This window comes from Oryctolagus cuniculus, chromosome 9, assembly GCF_964237555.1.
Source record: "Oryctolagus cuniculus chromosome 9, mOryCun1.1, whole genome shotgun sequence".
Classification (NCBI taxonomy): domain Eukaryota; kingdom Metazoa; phylum Chordata; class Mammalia; order Lagomorpha; family Leporidae; genus Oryctolagus; species Oryctolagus cuniculus.
The window spans coordinates 101,514,554-101,530,300 of NC_091440.1; the positions used below are offsets into that span (position 1 = coordinate 101,514,554).

The 15,747-nt window shown below is 44.5% G+C and overlaps 1 protein-coding gene across 3 annotated transcripts in view; it reads right to left on the reverse strand.

Moving 5' to 3' along the window:
- The window catches only part of RIMKLB (ribosomal modification protein rimK like family member B), a 56,133-nt gene extending 45,390 nt beyond the window's left edge, over positions 1-10,743 (reverse strand). The window contains exons 1-2 of one of the 3 annotated variants that reach the window (XM_051850136.2): positions 10,328-10,740; positions 9,580-9,660 (exon numbers count right to left, since the gene is read on the reverse strand). The gene's annotated coding sequence lies outside the window, so the exon portion shown is untranslated. Of the gene's footprint in view, positions 1-9,053; positions 9,292-9,579; positions 9,661-10,327 lie in introns of those variants that run through there. The other 2 variants (XM_051850138.2, XM_051850137.2) reach the window with 2 other exon arrangements.
- Positions 10,744-15,747: the final 5,004 nt, after the last annotated feature.

A 15,747-nucleotide genomic window follows, 5' to 3' on the forward strand; every position in this document is an offset into this window, starting at 1 on the left:
AATAAATGCATTAAATAAAGCTTAAAAAACAGAATCAGAAAGGGGAATAAGGGGCTGGCGCCGTGGCTCACTTGGCTAATCCTCCACCTGCGGCGCCGGCACCCCGGGTTCTAGTCCCGGTTGGGGCGCCAGGTTCTAGTCCTGGCTGCTCCTCTTTCAGTCCAGCTCTCTGCTGTGGCCCGGGAGAGCAGCGGAGGATGGCCCAAGTGCTTGGGCCCTGCACCTGCATGGGAGACCGGGAGGAGGCACCCGGCTCCTGGCTTCGGATTGGCACAGCGCTGGCCGTGGCAGCCACTGGGGGAGTGAACCAATGGAAGGAAGACCTCTCTCTGTCTCTCTCTCAATGTCTATAACTCTACCTGTCAAATAAAAAAAAAAAAAAGGGAAGGGGAATAAGTAGTAGAGGGATAAAAGCACTAACAATGATAGAGAAAGGGAGAACTACCTTCTTGGGGTGGAGGATGATTTTTTGCAGCTCTTATTAAATGTACAGTAATAAAAAGAAAATATCAGAGTGTCAGAAAAAAAAAACAAAATGATTAGGCATTAGCCCAGCTGATCCATCACCTACTAAGAATGTTCACGAATAAATGAACACACAAAAAAGTTCCTTTGAAACTTACGTAACTCCTTTATAACCTTACTGTCACTTAAAAATAGTCAGTTTAAATGTTCTGAGTTCATAAAATGCCATTTCCCTTACCACATTAATTTGAAGGAACATGGAATGCTTTGAGGAGCAAGAGGCTAAATATTAATCATAGATGACTTCAGTAGTGACGTGACAATCACCACAGTCCTCTTCCTTATATACAAGTCTACCTCATAAACAGAGCAAATATAATTTCTCAAGTTTTTTACATTAACTTATATCCTATAAATGTCTACAAAGAAACAGAAAAGGCAGAGCCAGTACTGTGGCAAATCAGGTTAAATCACATCCTGCAGTCCTTGCATCCTATATAGGTGCTGGTTCAGGTCCCAGCTGCTCCACTGCCAATCCACCTCCCTGCTAATACACTGGGAAAAGCAGTAGAAGATGGTCCAACTACTTGGGCCCCTGCCACCCATATGGGAGACAAGGAAGAAACTCCTGGTTCCTAGCTTCCACCTGGCCCAGCCCTGGCTGCTGCAACCATTTGGGAAGTGAACCAGCGGATGGAAGATCTCTGTGTCCCAGTAACTCTGCCTTTCAATTAAATAAGTAAATCCTTAAAAAAGAAAGAAAGAAAGAAAGAAAGAAAGAAAGAAAGAAAGAAAGAAAGAAAGAAAGAAAGAAAGAAAGAAAAGAAAAGGCAACTGAGGTAAGAAAAGACAACATGTACCTATACTTTCCACTCCATACAAAAATATACATGACAAATGCAAAACAATGCACACAGGTAAGAGGTTACAAAGATCTTCATTTACATTTCACAAACCACTTTCCATATATACACTTTCTCATTCAATTCATATAACATAGTAGTTACGTGAGGAACACAGGCATACATTATTTCTCATTTTAAAGAAAGACTTGCCCAAGATACCATGAGCCAGAATTGAGATGAAGGTTATCTGATTTCTTTGTAACCTTTTCTTACTGTATATAAAGATTTAGATAAGTAAATTCACATTATCAGTGATTATACTAACAAATATACCGTTAGACAACTTATTTCTACATTTAATCTTCACGCTCATCTCTCTGAATCATTACTGTCATTTGGCGGTGAAGCTGCTGTAGATGGACAGGTTAGCTAATTTGTCCAAAGTCACAATCACAAAGTGGCAGGGACTTTAAATTCCACACATTCTATGCTGGAGATGGCCAGTCATCTCCCAAGATCCATTTTCTAAGTCTTCTTTAGCACTAAGATATCTGACATTTGGCTGATCACAACATGCAGCTAAGACTATTCCCTAGGTTTCTCAGAGCTAAATTGGCCATAAAACTATTTCAGCCAGAGAACTAAGTGAAAGGTACTGTAATGCAACTTCCAGAAACCACATGTAAGAGTTATAGTCTTCCATGGCCTTTTTTTCATCCCGTTAGCTGGAATATGCTATGGCTGCAGCTGTAGCACCCACATGGACTATAAGAACACAGTTCAACCCTAGAAAAGGCACGGCTGGGGCCGGCGCTGTGGTGTAGCAGGTAAAGCCGCTGCCTGCAGTGCTGGCATCCCATATGGTACCGGTTCGATCCAGCTACTCCACTTCCGATCCAGTTCTCTGCTATGGCTCGAGTCCTTGGGCCCCTGCACCCACGTGGGAGACACAGAAGAAGCTCCTGGCTTTGAGTCAGCACAGCTCCAGCAGTTGAGGCCATCTGGGGAGTGAACCAGCAGATGGAAGACTCTCTCTCTCTCTGCCTCTCCTCTCTCTGTGTAACTGTGATCTTCAAGTAAAATAAATAAATCTTAAAAAAAAAAAAAAAAAAAAAAAAGGCACAGCTAGGCACTAGAAAGAACTTGAACTCCCAACTGTGTGGAACCACAGCCTATCTACCTGCATAACACTATGTGTACTCACTACCTACCTCTTCTGCATGAGAAAGAAATTACTATCTTATTTCATAACTGATATTTGGGGATTCTTTGTATTATCAGCCACTGAAACCTATCATAACAACTATACTGTTATCATACCTCACTAACAAATTTTCCATGTCAGGAAAAGTGGTACTGAATGATTTTTCTTTACAGTTTAAGTGCTCAGACCCCTGTCACCCAAGAAGATCTAGATGGAGTTCTAAGCTCCTTGTCAGCATGACCCAGTCCTGGCTGCTGTAGGCATTTGGGGAGTGAATCACTGAATGGCTCTTCCTCTGTCATCCTATCTTTCAAATATATACATACTTATAAAAATTTTAAAAAAATACTCAATATACTGATAGAAGCTCCTGGCTCCTGATCGGCACAGCTCCGGCCATTGTGGCCAATTGAGGAGTGAACCATCAGATGGAAGACCTCTCTCTCTCTCTCTCTCGCTCTCTCTCTCTCTGCCTCTCCTCTCTCTGTGTAACTGACTTTCAAATAAAAATAAATAAATCTTTAAAAAAAAAAAAACTGCTCAAAGTAAAAAATTAGTCACAATCCCAGATACACTAAGAATCTAAGAAAACTAAGTACACAAGATTAAATATTCAGTTAAGTAATGCATATAACTAATATCTGAGTGCCTACAGTATACTCCACCTAAAGATACCATTATAAGGAGAACAAACAGACCCAGTATTCAGAGAGCTAAAAATGATGAAATATTAAAACACCATGAGTAAGAAATCATCATGGATAATGCAAATCAGAACTTCAATGAGAGAGACTACCTCACACCCATTATGACAGCTACTACAAAAGAAAAGCAACAGAATATAGCAAGTGTTGACAAGGATGTAGATAAACAGGAATCTTTCTACACTGTTGGTGGGCATATAAAATGAGGCAGCCACTGTGGAAATAATATGACCATTCCCTAAAAAATTAAAATTAATACCATGATCTAGCAATTCCATTTCTGGGTAAATACCCAAAAGAACTGAAAGCAGGGTCTCAAATAAATATTTATACACTGATGTTCATAGCAGCATTACAACAGCTACAATGTAGAAGCAATCCTAATGTCCACTGGCAGATAAATGAGTAAGCAAAATGGGATACACACACACAAAATGGAATATTAATATATTCAGCTTTAAAAATAAAATTCTAATACATTCTATAAAATGGACAAATCCTAATGATACTACACTAGATGAAATAAGCCAGTCACAAATACTATATAACTCCAGAGTAGCCAAATTCAGAATAGATAGTAGCACATTAGTTGCCAGAGTCTGGGGGCTTAGGGGTATGCAGAGTTGCTATGTGATTGGTATAGAATTTCAGCTTTCTAAGATGAAAAGAGTTCTGGAAATAAATGATGGCTGCACACAACACTATGAATGTACTTAATACCACTGAACTATGTATTTAATAAATAGTTAAGATAGTAAATTTTTTTTACCACAATAAAGAGAAAATTATGAAGAGGAAAAAAATCCTAGGTTAACTGCAAAACATTTACATTTCCAACTAAAGAGTCAAAAAACAGTATACCTTTTACTTAAAATTACCTGTAATTTAGTTACTAAAATTCCCCCAAATAATCCATAATAAAACCTACTACACTTAAAAAAAGTTTATCTGGAATCCAAATAAAATTTCTATAATTATTTCACTTAACAGAGGAAAATAACTTCAAAGTATCTCTGGAACATGGCAAAAAATCTGAAAAAAAGCATTCTTGATACAAAGCACAGTATAGCTTAAAGTTCCTCACATTTAACATGATGTCAGGCCTTCCTTCCAAACTTTCTTTCCAGACTACTATACTTTGAAAAGGGAGTTAGAGCTATTCATTTCCTCATGCTTTCAAGGCTTAAAAGATATGGCTACCTTAATTAATCATATGTCAAAGGAGTAAGTTAACATCTCGGAAATCCAAAGCAGCAGCATCAAAAAATTCCAACACTGCTATTTGGGCAAACCTGCATGAATTTTCAAGATGCAATTTTCTGATAAAGTGTCAAATTGAAATGTTGCCCAAAATGGGAAAGCAGAGTAAAAAAAAGAGATGTAGCCTGATCTTACATAGCAATTCCATGTTCCCTTTGAGATCTTCTAAATTTAGAGGAACATGAAGCCAGTATCAGCAGGTAAAGAAAAAAAAAAAAAAACTGTGAGAAACCGAATACTTGGTAAAAATATTTTCTAAGGGAATAGTAGTTTTGAATTTTTTTTTGTCACAACTTGATGTACTACATGTTTCGGGGGAATAAAGGTAGTAAAATGTCATCAGTGATATAACTATTTAAATAGATTTTTGTTTTCCCAACTCATCAATTCACAAATTGGTAAACATTTCATGAAAATTTAGTAGACTCTCTCAGATACTACTGAGAGAACTGGCTTGTGCTGTGGCATAGTAGGTTAAGTCTTTGCCTCTGGATCCTACATGGGCACCGGTTCAAGTCCCGGCTGCTCCACTTCTGATCCAGCGCCCTGATAATGACATGGGAAAGCAGTGGAAAATGGTCCAAGTGCTTGGGTCTCTCCACCCCCGTGGGAGACTCGGAAAAAGTTTGTTGAAGCCACTTAGGGAGTGAACCAGCAGATTGGAGATCTCTCTGTATCTCCCTCTCTAACTCTGCTGCTCAAATAAACAAATCTTTTTCTTAAGATTTATTTGTTTATTTGAAAGGCAAAATTACAGAAAGGCAGAGGGAAAGAGAAGAACCTTCCTCCACTTGTTCACTCTCCAAATGGCCACAATGGCCGCAGCTGGGCCAGTCTAAAGCCAGAAGCTAGGAGCTTCTTCTAAGTCTCCCACAAGAGTGTAGGGTCCCAAGCACTTCAGCCATCTTCTACTGGTTTTCCAGATCATAGCAGAGTGATGGATCAGAAGCGGAGCATGAACCGGTACCCATATGCTATGCTGGCTCTGTAGGTTTTACCCACTACACCACAGCACTGGCACCAAACAAATAAATCTTAAAAAAAAAAAAAAAAAAAAAAAAAAAGGCCTTACTCTGCTGTTTATCTCCAGTAGGCAATATAGAACCTGATATATAACAAATTTACCTGCAATATAGAACCTGATATATAACAAATTGAGAAGCTAAGTGATAAGAATTATTTTAAGAGTATGTTAATTGCATTATAAAAGAGTATCAAAAAAATAACTATTCTCAATATTAAATACCAAGCAAATGTGTATTCCCATAGGATGTAAATGCAGCAGTCAAAATCAATTTTTCTTTAAGAAAAAAAAATTAGGCATAATGCTACTTTCCATCATCATCAGACAACTGGTCCTGAATGAGCTTTGTTAACAGCTAAAGGTAGGAGAAAAGACAAAAATAAGAACATAACTTCATTAAGAAAAAAGATATAAGCAAATGGGATTAATGCAGACAAGCTTCTAAGGGAACAGAGTTGGCAAGCTTCTAAGGGAACAAGTTGTGGGGTTTTGTCCTCAAAGCCAATTCAGAGGAAAAAATATTAAAAAAAAACACACACACACATTAAAAATAACAGTATGGGGACCAGCACTGTGGTATAGTAGGTAAAGCCCCCACCTGCAGTGCAGGCATCCCATATGGGCACCAGTTCAAGTCCAGGCCAATCTACTTCCAATCCAGCTCTCTGCTATGGCCCGGGAAAGCACTAGAAGATGGCCCAAGTCTTTGGGCCCCTGCACCCACATGGCAAGATCCGGAAGAAGCTCCTGGCTTCTGATCAGTGCAGCTCCGGTCGTTGCGGCCAATTGGGGAGTGAACCAGAGGATAGAAGACTCTCTGCCTCTCCTACTCTGTGTAACTTTTTCAAATAAATAAATAAATCTTTAAAAAAAAAAAAAAAGGCACCAGTGCCATGGCTCACTTGGTTAATCCTCCGCCTGCAGCGCCGGCACCCCATGTGGGCGCCGGGTCCTAGTCCTGGTTGCTCCTCTTTCAGTCCAGCTCTCTGCTGTGGCCTGGGAGGGCAGTGGAGGATGGCCCAAGTGCTTGGGCTCCTGCACCCGCATCGGAGACCAGGAGGAAGCACCTGTCTCCTGGCTTCAGATCGGTGTAGCTCCGGCCGTAGCGGCCATTTGGGGGGTGAACCAACGGAAGGAAGACCTTTGTCTCTCTCTCTCACTAACTCTGTCAAATAAAAAAAATAAATAAATAATTTAAAAAAAAAAACAGAATGGCATCGGTTACTTTCAAGCCAGAAAGTCGGTCCTTTTCTGCAGATAATAAGGCACAGGAATCCAAAATACATCATGCACAGGTATTTTTTGGAGGAACTATATTATTTAACAATCCTTAATATGACAAGCAGGAAAATTCCAAGTAATGAAAGACAATTTCCCAAACATCTGTACCTAATCTCCCTACTCAACCTTGCTTAAAACAACTGCACATGTCAGCATGGCTGACACGTTCAAATAATACTCTTTTCATTGTTCCTATCACAACTTTCTCCTCTTTGAGATTTTAAAACAATTAGAATTTCTAAAGGTTCCTTTCTCATATGCTTAGGACTTAACATCTTGCGCAGGATACTCTTTACAAACTAACCTACCATAAAAATTGTCTCTTTATGGGACCTGTGCTGTGGCTTAGCAGGTAAAGCCATCATCTGCAGCGCTGGCATCCCATATGGGCACCAGGTTGAGACCCAGCTGCTGCTCTTCTGATCCAGCTCTCTGCTATGGCCTGGGAAAGCAGTAGAAGATGGCCCAAGTCCTTGAGCCCCTGCACCTGCATGGGAGACCTGGAAGAAGCTCCTGGCTCCTGGCTTTGGATCAGCCAGCTCCAGCTGTTGCAACCATTTGGGAAGTGAACCAATAGATGGAAGCTCTCTCTCTGCCTCTGCTTCTCTGTAACTCTGCCTTTCAAATAAATAATTAAAAAAAAAAAAAAGTCTCTAGAAATTCATATCACCAAAGTGCCCCCAAAACAGTGGTCAGCAAGCAACTACAATAAAGCTCATTCTCTTTGTTTGGTTTTCTCTCTCTTCACATGCTGCTTGGGGGTACGGAAGTTCTTCAATTTTTCACTCAGTTTATGTCTCTACATCTACTCCCCAAAGTAAGACTACAAAAGCTACCGCTGCTTTCTTAGGTGTGGAAAACATTCTGCTCTATCTCCTTCCCTCAGCCCCTACCAATGTTACTTTGAGAACTAAATCTAATGATTTATACCAGCACCTAATCCCATGTGGGTACATAATGTGTACAGATGGGTATACACTGAGGACAGGAAGAATTGGAAGTTTTTAAAAATATATGTTTCTCCATATACCCCAACAACTAATACTGGAAGACTGGTGCATATAAGATTTTGCTGGTTATTTCCTATTAGAGAGGAAAGGGGGACAACAAGAGAAGAGGAAAAGAAAAAAAGGGCCCAATTACACTACCAGATGCTACCACTTAACGTGAATGTATTCAACAAGGACTCTAAGGAAACCAGGGCGGGGCTGCTATCCACTGTAAAACTAGGATAAGTGAAATTTTAGCTGGTAGCCAACGGGCTAAAGGTTTAAATTCTCAGCTCCTTAAGGCAGAAAAAGAAAAGCGGCTCTTGTGGAGGATGGCATGTGACTGAATTTGCTGTTCCCCTTCTTGGCTCTATTCTCAAAATCACAGACTGCCCCCTTCCAGGACAAGTGGACTCCAGAACCTGGTATGGTAAGAGAAAACAAAGCAAAAAAACAGAAGATAGAAAAAGATGGGGTGGGGGTGGGGGGGTCAACAGCCATGTTGCCAAACTAACAACTCAATCAGTGACAAGAAATAAGAAAATTAATAGCACTAATAAATGTAAGATTAATTGACTAGCCCTTTGGCACACTAGGCAAATAGCACACAAAGTTAACTGTTAGAAAATCACTTGACTGTTTTTAAATTTAGAACTTTACATATTAAAAGGTAGGATATCAATGTTCAACCTCAATTAACAAAATTTCAGTTTTATTCCACACGAGTATCTTTAGGAAGTATTTTGACAAATTGTTTTTAAGAAATCATTTTTTAAAATGACGTTTAGGCTACTCTGTTTTGTGAAAGAACAAAACAATTACCTAAATGTTAATTTAATAATTACGAACGTCCGTAAATAAATATATCAAGCCCACATAAAAGAAAATAGTTGCATATTAGGCTACTCAATATTTGCTATAGAGTCAGAGTTTAACCCAACTCTACGAAGACGTGGGAACACACCTATAATCAATGGGAAAATAATATCACATCGGAAACATTTACATGGAAGTTACAATCGGCGAGTTAGTGTAATAACCCCACTCCCAGAACAGAATGAATGCCCCATCTCTATTCATAAACACGAGTCGGGTAAAATAGTAGGAATACAAGTCTGTGATCCAAGAAAGAACCTAACACTCCGGTTATTATTATCTGGTTTGGATTTTTTTCCCCTCCGAGAGGGAGTATTCAGATCTCGGTCATCCGCTTAGAATTATCCAACGCCAAGCAATTATTTGGTCGCCTCCTATTCAGAGGGGGAACGGCCGTCACACTACCTGCGATTCACACGTAAGGAGACAAATACGGAGTTTAAAACGTAGTAAGTGCAGGGCGAGCGCCACATTGTCGTCCTCCCTCGGTCACACCGTGGCAGGTCCGAGGGAGGCAGCAGGGACCGTGGAGACGACACGCTCCTGAGGGCGGCCCGCGGCGGCGCCCACTCCAACGAGCATTCATTCCCAGGGCTACCACACCCCCAAGCCACCCCCAGGGCGACCACGGTCCCTCCACGCCGAGGTCGCGCCTCCCTCCGACCCCGGTCCCCCCGGCCGCACGCTCAGCGCCCGACCGACCCCTCCCGGCGCCAGCCAAGCCCAGGTTCTGCGTCGCCCCCCGCCGCCCCGAGCCGAGGCGACCACCGGCCTTCACAAGCCCCGGCCCCGAGAGCGCACGGCCCCGTTCCCTGCCCTGGCCGAGCCCCCCCAATTGTCGGCGAATCCACGGGGCCGCACTCGCCCACTCCCGGGGGCGCGCCTCCGCCCCTTCCCTCCCCAGGGGGAGAAAAGCGAGCCGACCGCTTACCTGGCGCGGGCGGCTCCTCCCTCGCTCTGGGCCAGCGGAGCCGGGCTGGGGCCTCGGTGGAAGCGCGGGCCGCCGAGCCGGCTGGAAGTCGGAGAAGGAGAGGAGGGGGAGGGGGTCGGGATGCCGGGAGCCGCCTCCTTTCTCCGCAGCCCACCGCGGCTCCCCCTGCCAGCTCGGGCGTCCTTCACACCCTCGCCCACTTTCTCCCAGCCTCCCGGTCGGCCTGCTCCCTCTCACCCCCACTCCCACACACACTCACTCCCACACACTCACACCCAGCCGCTCCTCGTTCCCTCACTCGCCTGCCGCGCGCGCGCGCGACCCCGCTCCCTCTCTCTCTAGCTTTCTCTCGCTCCCTCTCTCTCTCACTCACTCACACACACACACACGCACACACGCACACACGCAGCGCGCGGCGCCGGCGAAGACCGCCCCGCACTCCCCCAGACCCAGGCGCCGCGTGCAGAGGACCAGCGCGCGCCCCGGCCCCGCCCTCCTGGCGCGGCGGCGCGGCGGGCGGGGGGCGACGACCGGCGGCGCGAGGGGGCCCGGCTGGCCCGCCGAACCCCGCCGAGCGGATCTGACACCTGCCTCAAGACCCGCCCTCCCGGCTCCTCGTCCGCGCTCGCCGCAGCCATCGCCGGCCTCTCCGGCCGCCGCTGAGAGGCGATGGAGCGCGCGAGCTGCAAAGGGAGCGCGAGGGCGCTCCGAGGACGCGCTTTCCCACCCGCCCCCAAACCGTCCTCACCGAGACTGGGGAACGGGTAGGGGGCGGGGGCCGAGGTTTGTGGCCGACTCGCAGCCGCGAAATGAGTGCCTTCGGTTGTACGCTCCCCGCCTCACATTCCCTGCGCGGGCTCCATGCGGCCAGACTTTGTGCCCTGACGCGAGCCTGCGAGCCTGCCTCCCCGGCGCGGCGCGCCGCGCTGCCCGATCATCCGCGCCTCCCTGCTTCTCCGAGGGCCACCGCCTAGAACCCTCGCAGTGGTCTCTCCTCGCCGGGAAGCAAAGATGGGGGCACTGGGAGCCTGAACCCCCCCAGAGCCCTTAGCCGCGTACGAAGGAAAGACAATGCCTCTGTACGTGAGGAGACGAATTTCAAACCACAGCATAAATTCTCTGGGCTCAAAGCCTGTTTAAAGACAGGCAGGGGGGCTCGGCCAGCTCTGCCACTAGGAAATCCGCGTGGCCGAGAGAGAGAGAGAGAGAGAGAGAGAGAGAGAGAGGCGCCGCGTGTTAGCTCCAGCGCCCGGGGCGGCGCGACGCCTGAGGAGGAGGGCAGGACCTGAGGCAGAAGTTCGGTTACAAGGTCAACCGGAAGCGTCCGCCCCCCTCAATGCTGGACAGTCCATAAGGGCTGCCACATCTGACAGGAACCTGGCCTAGATGGGGTTGGCCACGGACCCCACCCAACAAGGGGACTCCCCTCCGTAAGAGGAAGGCCAAGGCGGGGGATGCAGATGTAGAGAGGCTTGGGCAGCTTGTGCGGAAGCCAGCTCCCAGGAAAGAAGTGGACGCTGCCTGGAGGACCCTCCTGGGCTGTGGTAGGCCACGCGGTGGCTATCGGGATAGTCCGGACAGAGTCGGAAAATCACCCAGCAGAGTGGCGGGGGCCGCTTGGATTCTTAGCAGGAGGATGAAATGGAGGTGGCATGACTGGTCGAGTGACCGAGGTCTCCTTCTGGGCCAGTGAACTAGAGCCAGTCCTTGAGTGGAGGCAAGGGGGGCTGCGTGGCTTCAGAGGCTGCCCAGATCCCACGGACACGCATGATGTGGGCTCCCACCTCCAGAGACGGAGCTGTTTCTGGAGATTCCAATTTGTATTCTTTCGGGGGCTCCCGGAAAAGCCAGAACCTGCTGTTTTCAGAGGGGGTGGTTTGAATAGTCTGTCCGTAATAAGACAAGGATATTTTACTTAAAAAAAAAAAAAAAAGGCAAAGAAGCCAGTGTAAATCTTGGTCAAGTTAGTTACTTAATTTCTCTGAGCCTTTGTTATAAAAAGATAGAATACGTTCTGGAATGAGATCATGTATTTAAGTGAGTTTTGTAAATTCTACAACTCTGTAAAAATAAAATTATAGTCCAAAGGAGGCTAAGAATCTGTATATTCAGCTACATTATATTTCTAGATCATGAATAAACCCAAAGACAGTGGGTGACTTCCCTAACTTATATGGAATATTCATTCCAAATACTTGAATTCAGATATTCCCAGATATGAGATTCAGTAAGTCCTGACCAGTTTACCTTCTTGGAAGCCACTTATCACACACCCGTAGGCCAGCAACTTCCTTTCAGTACTCCTTTCCCAATCTATTGCCTGTATAGTGCCAACATCAGTCTGGGTTTTTGTTTTTGTTTTTTTGCTGACTTTCCTCAGGGTACTGAGAGCCCTTTCAGAGACGTCACGTAACTTTAGGGTGACAAATTCTGAAGCCAGACAGCTTGGATCTGATTTCTAGTCCCACCACCTATGTGATCTTCTGAAGTAACCTAACCTGTGTGTATCTGCCCAACTGTAAAAGTGAGGACAAAAGTAGTTATCCACTTCATTGAGTTGTCATAAGGAGTAAACGAGCTAATAAGGACAGTTGTCCCTCAGTATCTGAAAGGGATTGATTCTGGGATACTCACTGAGTAGCCAAGACCACCAGTGCTCAAGTCCTCTATATAAATGACATAGTATTTCTATGCAATCTACACATATCATCCGATATAATCTCTCTAGAGGAGCTGGCATTGTAGCTTAGCAGCTGAAGCCACCACCTGCCACACTGGCATCCCATATGGGCCCTGGGTCAAGTCCAGGCTGTTTCACTTCGGATCCAGCTCCCTGTTAATGTGCCTGGGAAAGCAGTGGAAAATGTCCCAAGTGCTTGGGCCCGTGCAGCCACGAGGGAGACCTGGAAGAAGCTCTTGGCTTCTACCTGGTTGCAGCCATTTGGGGAGTGAACCAGCAGATGGAAGATCTTTGTGTCTCTCCTCTCTCTGTAAAATAAATATAATTATAAATAAATATATTTTTTAAAAGTGCCAGTGGCAAGTGAGTTAATAGTCTAATATTCTGGCCAGCGCCGCAGCTCAATAGGCTAATCCTCCGCCTGCGGCGCCGGCACAACAGGTTCTAATCCCGGTTGGGGCGCTGGATTCTGTCCCGGTTGCCCCTCTTCTTCTTGTCCAGCTCTCTGCTGTGGCCCGGGAGTGCAGTGGAAGATGGCCCAAGTGCTTGGGCCCTGCACCCGAATGGGAGACCAGGAGAAGCACCTGGCTCCTGGCTTCGGATCAGCACGATGCGCTGGCCGCAGCATGCTGGCTGTGGCAGCCATTGGAGGGTGAACCAACGGCAAAGGAAGACCTTTCTCTCTGTCTCTCTCTCTCTCACTGTCCACTCTGCCTGTCAAAAAAAAGTCTAATATTCTTTATGTACAGTTTGACCAGTACAACTCATTTTTTCTAGGGATACATAGGTACCATGAATGGAATTCTGTAACAGTGGGGTTGAAAAAATAGACTAAATATGATTGATCCTCTGTGCAACTTTTTCCCTATGTCAGTTTCCCTATGTATCATTTGCTACTAGCGCTTAAAAAAAAAAAAAGCTATCATTCATTGAACTGCTATAAAAGTATGTACTTACACATCTTGGAATATTCCTAATGTATATAAACATTGCTTTTGACTTAAGCTAATAAAGGAAAGGAAAAAAGGCATAAACTTTTTTTTAAGCTTTTATTTGAGAGATGGAAACAGTAAGCTCCCATTCCTGGTTCTTTCCCTAAATGCCTTTAATGGTTGGGGCCAAAGCTAGGAGACAGGAATTCAATCCAGGTCTCCCACAAGGTTGGCAGGCATCCAATTTCTTGAGTTGTCACCACCCTCCCAGGGACTGCATTAGCTGGAATAAAGCCAGGACTCAAACTCAGGTATTCCAATATGGGACATAGATGTCTTAACCACTAGACTAATCATCTACCATGCTCAAACTGTATTTCAAAGCCAATGGTATGATTTATTTCAGATTATCATTATAGTCATCAAATACATTTACATGAATCATGAATAAATTCGTATTTCATATTTTTGTATGAAGCCCTGATGTTGCATAAATTACTTTCACAATTTTCAAACTGGAAAACTAAGGTCCAGAAAGGCCATATACAGATTCAAACATAATCTTTAAGCCTTTAAGAGTAACATGTTTAGGAAGGTAGAGATTCACATCTCCTTTCAGTAGTGTATTAGCCAGCTTCACCCAGTTTTTCAATACTTTAACTGAAATACTTGAGAGAAGCTTCTAAAAGGGAGAAGGTTTATTTCAGCTTATAGTTCGAAGGTTCACATTCCAAGATCAGGCGGCTCCATTCATCTGGCATCAGATGGATCACGTGAAGGGAGGATCACATGGCAAGCTAATTATCAGAGAGCAGGCAGCACACTGCTTGCATAGCCAAGACTCTCTCAAGTATTTGCTTCAAGGGGCAAGCCCCCAGTGACCTAAAGACTTCCTACCAGCTCCCACCTCCCAGGTACCACAATTAGATCAGGTCTCCACCCTTAATCCAGCAACCCATTAATGATTGAGATTTAGAGGTTTAAACTTCTGCATGACTTGGGGAAGCCAAATCCTATACAAATCATAACAGGTAGCCACATATGCTCAAGAGTATCTAAAAGAGCTTGCCTTGGCTTAATCAACCAGTGAGTTAATATTCTTCAGAGACTCCAAGCCAGTTGAATCCCCTAGGAAGACACAATAGCTAACCTAACATCTCTGAAGTCATATAAATCTGATTTTAAATTCTGCTTTTATTTACTAGCTGCATGGGGGTCGATGCTTAACTTCTATAAACCTCAAGTTTTCCTATTAGCAAAATAAAGAGTACATCGGGCTGGCGATGTGGCAAAGCAGGTAAAGCCGCCGTCTGCAGTGCCAGCATCCCATATGGGCACTGGTTGGAGCCTGGCTGCTCCACTTTCAATCCAGCTCTCTGCTATGGCCTGGGAAAGCAGTAGAAGAAGGTCCAAATCCTTGGGCCCCTATACCAACATGGAAGACCTGGAAGATGCTCCTGGCTCCTGGCTTTGGATGTACACAGCTCTGGCCATTGCAGCCATCTGGGGAGTGAACCAGTGGATGGAAGACCTCTCTCCCTCACTCTCTGCCTCTCTGAAACTCTGCCTTTCAAATAAATAAATAAATAAATCTTTAAAAAAAAGATTATATTAACACTACTTAAGTTATAAGGATTGAGATAACCATAATATACAACATGGTAAGTTCTCAATAAATATTGCCTATTATTATTCAAGACTAACATACAAAATAATCAAATCACAATCAAAGACAAAATATACAAGGTTTGGAAATGTGTTGTAATAATATACATATTTATTGCCTGTCCCTGTGAGAACAACTCCATAGATGATTGGTATCTTTGAGATGAAATTCAGGTTCATTCTTTGTCTAAACCAAAACATTCCCCAGATTTCTGTGTTTATTCCTAGACATACTAGAATCCACTGGAAAGCTTCCAAAACTGATTAAATCTGAATGTCTGTGATTAGCAGATTGCCTGTCCCAACCAGTTTGCCTTCTTATAAATTTCATCACTTTCTAGGTAACCCCAGGACAGCAACTTCCTTTCAGTACTCTTCTCCTTATCTGTTGCCTATATAGTACCATTGTCTGGTGTTTTTTGTTGTTGTTGTTGACTTTCCTCAGGGTACTGAGAGTCCTTTCAAAGATGTCAAATAACCTAGGGTGACAACTTCTGAGGCCAGACGGCTTGGATCGGATTTCTAGTTCCACCACCTATGTGATCTGAAGTAACCTAACCTGTCTGTATCTTCATCTGCCCACCTGCAAAAGTGAGGATAAAAATAGGAACCCACTTCACTGAGTTGTCATAAGGAATAAATGAGTTAATGATTACAGTATCCAAGGGGATTGGTTCCAAGACTCAGATTTTTTTTTTCTACAGCTCTCCAGGGATCCAAATGTGTATCCGAGGTAAAGAGATTTATTTTTTTTATTTATTTATTTTTTTTTGACAGGCAGAGTGGACAGTGAGAGAGAGAGACAGAGAGAAAGGTCTTCCTTTGCCGTTGGTTCACCCTCCAATGGCCGCTGCTGCAGCTGGCGCACCGCGCTGATCCGATGGCAGGAGC